The 6,582-nt window shown below is 33.1% G+C and overlaps 1 protein-coding gene across 7 annotated transcripts in view; it reads right to left on the reverse strand.

Annotated features, from left to right (window-relative positions):
• The window catches only part of LOC127703261 (TPR repeat-containing protein DDB_G0287407-like), a 172,176-nt gene that overhangs the window by 96,963 nt on the left and 68,631 nt on the right, over window positions 1–6,582 (reverse strand). The window lies entirely within an intron of this gene.

The raw sequence follows: 6,582 nt of genomic DNA on the forward strand, positions 1-6,582 counted from the left end.
TTGCTTAAACATTGATTGCTGAACGAAAATCATTCTTGAATCGGTTTCCATTAAGGGTACAACAGCATAGAAATCATGAATTATATATAAAAATATTGCCATATATTTTGTTAAATCTTTTTTATTTTTTTTTTAGTTTGTCGCCTTAATTTATAGCGTTATTTATAATTTAACATTAAGCTTGAGTTTTAAATCAACATAAGCAGATTTGCAGTACAAATTGCCAATTTTTGATTATTTCTGTAGACGATGGATTGGAAATACTCGATTACTGGCATATTTCATGTTAGCTGTTCTCATTATACTTTAAATACAGTTTCATAGTAATAAGTTCATTCATGAATAACTGCAGCAACACGCGGTCGTATCAGCTAGATATTGATAAGATCGGATTCGAAGCAATCATTTTTCAAGTTAAATTACAACTTTTTAAACCGACCATAAGTTTCAGTACTTGGACAATGATACCTATAGCTATGTATAACATAATTTCTCGTGATCAATTGCCGGTTACCAACAATTTATAAATCAATGCTTTGAGGTTATTTGATTAACATATTTTACTTTATTGATATGTAACTCATCATGTTTGAAATGTCTAACGGGTCGATATTTAGATCGCGAATTAAGAAGATTAACACAAATATGTCTCCATGGGACACAGTTCCCCTTCCCATTTTCACATTTTAAAGTTCCATGTTATGTAAAATAGGGACCAAAATAGTAATTTGGCATGATTTAAGACGTTCTAATCATAATGAACATGTGTATTATGTTTTTAGTTGTTGTGATCATAACTTCATTGTAAACTACCTTAACCAAAAACTTTAATCTGCTACGGGACGAATGAACGGAATAACGGACAGACGTATAAACAGACCAGAAAACCAAATGTTCTCCTACTATCGTAGACGGGACATAACAACGCGTGATTTAAATAAACAAATATGAAACAATTTCCACACTTATTTATGGTTTATTGGCAAACACAAACATTATCAAACATCAATCTCTCATAGGTAACACAGGGATGATCAAACGAAAATCTTACAAAATTACAAATGTATATAAAAGTATGAGTTTGCCAAATCTGTATCGCGATTTTCTTACCTTTTTGCCTAGAAGACCTTTAGAATTGTATACGAAGATTCTAACGGAGGTCACTGCGGAGGGACTTATTTTATAAGGAATAGAAGTTTGGTCCAGAGTCTTTTAGATGTGATTAAGTTATTGCGAACGTCATACACGTACCTTTATATATGACACATTATCTTAATTAAATATAATGACTGGAAGGAATAGGTGTACATATTTTGTGTTTGCAATAACATATATCAAGAATGACATGGATTCATAGGTTTCATAACGAGAGAAAATTGGATATCGCTTGAAATCAACTCAGGTTATTTAATTTCAATATACAAAAATGTAATAATAAATGAGCCTTTGGCTTTTAAACGGAAAGTCCCTTAACAAATGGCAAAATCAAAAGCTTAAACACACCAAACGAATGGAAAACACCTGTCATATTCCTGACTTGCTACAGGCATTTCCTTATGTAGAAAATGGGGGATTAAACCCGGTTTTATAGCTAGCTAAACCTCTCACTTGTATGACAGTCGCATAAAAATTCCATTATATTGACAACAATGTGTGAGCAAATCAAACAGACATAATAGGTAAAAATGTCAAAAATTGGGGTACAGCAGTCAACATTGTGTTATAATTTTAATCACTATAAAACAAACAACTATGTCAACAAAGAAAACCAAATGGCATGTAGACACTCTATAGACAAAGCATATAAGCAAAAATGAAAGAGAAGAATACAAAAAATGACCATAGCACAATAACACAATGGCGGGATGTATAAATAGTCAGCCACGCCAAAGGGATATTACCAAAAATGGACTAAACAGTAAAGGTTAAAAATATACAAAGATAAATGAAAAGAACACTATAACACGTAATTAAGATGATATACAACGTCAGTACCTAGAATCTGTACTTCAAGACCATCATGTATTATTTGTGAAGTTGATACGGAATATTCATCAACAAAGTCTTGGTATCTTCCGATGCACTTTTTATAGAAAAAGGACGAGACGTACTTTGCCATAATCCTGGTTCATCAATTTTCTGTCCATTCAGTTTTGTAAAGTCTGAGTAGCAGCTGCGAGCTCTTAAATACCGAATGAGTTGGGAAATGTATATCCCATATGCAGGTGAAGTTGGTATATTGCTGCTATGGTGGGAGAAAATTAAATCGTCTCGTTTGTCATAGATTCTGGTACTCAGATGACCGCTTAAGTCAAATTCAGGATATCAGTCTAAAAATGAGACAGAGGAAGCCGTGTCTGTTGTTTCTTTAATTTCTAGTTCTGGAGGATATATTAATGGAACCAAATCAGTAAAGTTTGGATTGTTAATGGAAAGCACATTATCAATATATCTGAATGTGAAATTAAATGATCTGGCTTCTTTGGTCTTTTTGTTTTTGACAAGTGTCTGAAGGAACTCCGACTCATATGAAAATAAGAATAGGTCGGCAAGGAGAGGACCACAGTTCGTTCCCACAGGTATGCTGATAATTTGTTGCAAAAATCTACCTCTAAATTCAACAAATATGTTGTCAATTAGAAACTCCAGCATACTGATCACTTGTTCATCGGTGTAGCATGTTTTACCTTTTTATTCACTATTAACAAATGTGTCGTATGGTATCCCAAAGCAATAAATTTATAGCGTATGCTACCATTTTTATATTGATAAGCATTGTGGATTATTTCTTTTAGACGATTTTTGGATTTGACATGGGGGAAGGTGGTATAAACGGTTGAAAAATCAAAGGTTTTGATAGAATTAATTTCAGAGAAAGATCGAGATTTGAAATTATCCAGACATTCTTTAGAGTTTTTTTAGAATCCACATATGGTTAAGGCCAAAAATGAAATATTGTTTGTTTCCCCTCCCACGACCGACCCGGTAAAATCACTGCGACCCGAAAAATTTTATTGGCTGTTCGTGTCCAGTAGTTTTTTTTACCCTCTCGAGTAGTCAGACTGGGCTAGTCAAAATTTAGTTTAAAACCAGGAATAAAAAAAAATTACTTGTCAACAAATCTCGGTTTCATTTAAAACCCAGTGGTTTCGGATGATATCGTATACTCCCATCTTTCATGAACAACATGCAAATCCTCGGGGTTTACCCATTCCCATTTATTTACATTGTCTCGCATGGTTGAACAAGGCAAACATCGTATGACCAAGTTTCTTCAAGTTGAAAGTAAAAATATATTTGCAAACTATTCTATAAATGCAAATGCTTGACTGTACCTTAAATTGAATATATATATATATATATATCCAGATTTAATCAAGAAAAGCAGTAATCCGGCAAATAAATCATGGTCACATGCACAATTTGTGTGTTTACATTTGTTGGGAGCCATGTGCTTTTTGGCGGGAAAATATGAGAAATCTCTAAATTAATGACTTCCTGTATCTTGTTATTTATAGCCAGCAAAGAATTTCAATCTCATGAACAGCTGAGATGGGAGTGCCATTTAAATATATTTAAATAATGGGTACTATCTGGGGGAAAGAGTGAAACTGCAAATACTTTTATGTATACTTACTTTACATACATTTATTTTTATTATGTTTAATTTTGGAGTGGGGAATTTTATAATATTGTCATTTTATATTTGTAAGATATAAAATGACAATACCATAAAATCCCAAACCCCAAGAAATAAAATTATTTTTAATATGTACTGGTCTGAACAGAATTGCTTGAAATGGCTTTGCAATTCTACCAGATTCACTGTGTTTTTTTTCAGTTAACTGAAATTAAATCTAAATTTGTCATGTGTCTGTCAGAAGTATGTTCAAGGCCTTTAAATGTAATATGACTGAAAGGCAATTTTTACCACGAATATCACCAGAAAACAACACGGTACATTTAAAACATAAACAATACAATAAGCTTAATTAATTGATTTTTTTTGACAGACAAAAATCTGTTCGGTCAGACAAAACCTATAACACTGTCTGACCGAATGTCAGACAAAAACCAAAAGAGTTTGGCGCAGACTGAAACTGAACAATACAATCCAATTAATCTGCAGCAAAACAATCAATGATGTGGTATCTTTAATAAAAAAAAAACTGAAGCAATCTTTCAACCCACTGAGTGCATTTTTATTTGCTTGGTCTTTAACCTCTGTTCATGTATAAAGGATAAAAGCTTTTGGTAAAAATGGTCTGAATCATGCTTTAAAATCTATCTACTTTGAATTTTGTACACATTCAATATAGAAAACCATATGAAGGAATAAAATAAAATAATTTGCCTACCTACCTGCCCATACCCTGAAAACCTCAGTCGGGAAGTGGAAACAAAGATATTTTTAATGTTAGCCTAATACCACTACGCGAGTTAACAGTTTAAAAGTAATTTTGAAGACCTTCTTTCACTGCAGACATAATTTTTGTCAATTTAATGGACAATTCCTTTGTATAACATGCAGATGAGCCGGCAATGTACCGTTGTTTGTACGTAATTTTGTGAAAGGTATGTCCTCAGATTTGCTGTTCAATGTAATGTTCATTGAAGGTATGAAGGACTTATGATTCGCCAAAATCTCATCCTTGTCAAATGATATATTTTGTATGTGGGATAACCTGAGTGCTCATTTATTCCACCCACCATTTTCTTCGAAAAATGCCTGTGCTAAGTCAGGAATATGACAGTTATTTTACATTCGTTCCGTTTATTGATAACATTTTACGTTTTGGTTTTTCGGTTTTTATGGTATTACCCTGCTTGAATTTACCTTGGAGTTGTTTTTTTTGTTTTGTTTGTTAATGTTTTTTTTATTACATTGTATATAGGCATTCCAACAAAATTTTAAAAGTTAAAAAAAGGAATTCTTCATCAAAATACATATTGACTTTTCAAAATGTATCATTCTGTTTCTTTACACAGATTTTGAATATCGCATAGGCATCCAATTGTTTCATTTTTGTTGCATCTTTTTGTATTGGGTACCTGTAACAAAGCGAAAAACAACCATAGTAGTAAAACACATACAGTGTTTACCAATATAGAACTGAGTAATGCCGCTTTGTCCAAAAAATATCACTTTATATAACTTCAACTGACGAAAAATTGATAATCACACAATTTTTAAATTTCCATCGTTTGAACCCCTTAACACATCTTGACAGAATTTATAAGAATTGTAAATTAACAAATCTCGTCTACAGCTATAGTGTAACCTTTGCGGATTGGTATATGTCAGTGAAACAAAAAGGAGGCTATTCAAACAGATGTTCGACCACATATCAGACACAGATCGGGCCGTTAGTTTTCTCGTTTGAATTGTTTTACATTTGTCACTTCGGGGTTTTTAAAGCTGACTATGCGGTATAGGTTTTGCTCATTGTTGAAGGTCGTACAGTGACATATCGTTGTTAACTTCTATGTCATTTGGTCTCTGGTGGAGAGTTGTCTCATTGGCAATTATACCACATCTTCTTATTTTTGTATTAACAACAATGCAAATTACATTGTTTTCCAAGCATATTAATTAGTCTGATCATTCAATCCTTTCTATGCCAGTTCGCATCATCGTACAAACATACCACATGACTAACAATCCTCATCTTGCAACTTTCTGTAAACAAAAGAAAGACTACTGGATTCAAGAATTGGGAACTGCGGCACCATATGGTTGCAATGACAAAATTGATGGTATAGGTATTCTATCTAGTCCTTTGTGTAACTCGATGAATATGATGAACATTTTCAACTCCTCGACGTAGACACAGCCATGGTCATCGTCATTATACATTACCTACTCTTCATGATGTCTCTATTGATGACCTTCTGCAGTTTATACAAAAACCGTTGGGTATTCATCACATTCGCACGAAGCTTGATTCACTACCCTTTTCAAAATTTCATTATCTGTACAATTTATGCTTGGAAAACCCCCATTCAAACCAATACAAACTTACAGCAAGCTATCATTTTGAATATTGCTAGTCACAGACTTTTCAGACCAGTTCACATAGGAAAATATGAAAAGAAGAAAAGTTCCTTTCTAAAACTGTCCTTTCTCACAAAGGTCTCAATGCCATCAACTTTGGCAATATCCTTCATTATATCAATACCTCCTTATTTCAAAGATCAGTCTGTACTTATCATCTCTAATACCTATACCTAACCAATTGCGACTAAAATTTTCAATAACAAACACTTGTTGCAGGATCTCAATATTAACGTCTTAAAGTCTAAACCTCCTGATTGCACCTGTGCTAGTTTCCCATTCATAAACAATCCGGCAGTGAACGTTATTTACTAGTGACTTGAACATAGTTAATAACACTTCTCTGCGAAATGTGTTATCGAAAGGCCCGAATAACTACACTACACAAAAACCACACAGCTTCAGAATGACAGACGCAGATTCTTATATATAAATATATGCCAAAACATCGTTCACATAACGTAAAAAACATACTGAGATGTCTTCATTAGTCTACTTTACCTTGTGCATAACACTATATGCAAATA

This window comes from Mytilus californianus, unplaced genomic scaffold (genome assembly GCF_021869535.1).
Source record: "Mytilus californianus isolate M0D057914Y unplaced genomic scaffold, xbMytCali1.0.p SCAF_5, whole genome shotgun sequence".
Lineage (NCBI taxonomy): Eukaryota > Metazoa > Mollusca > Bivalvia > Mytilida > Mytilidae > Mytilus > Mytilus californianus.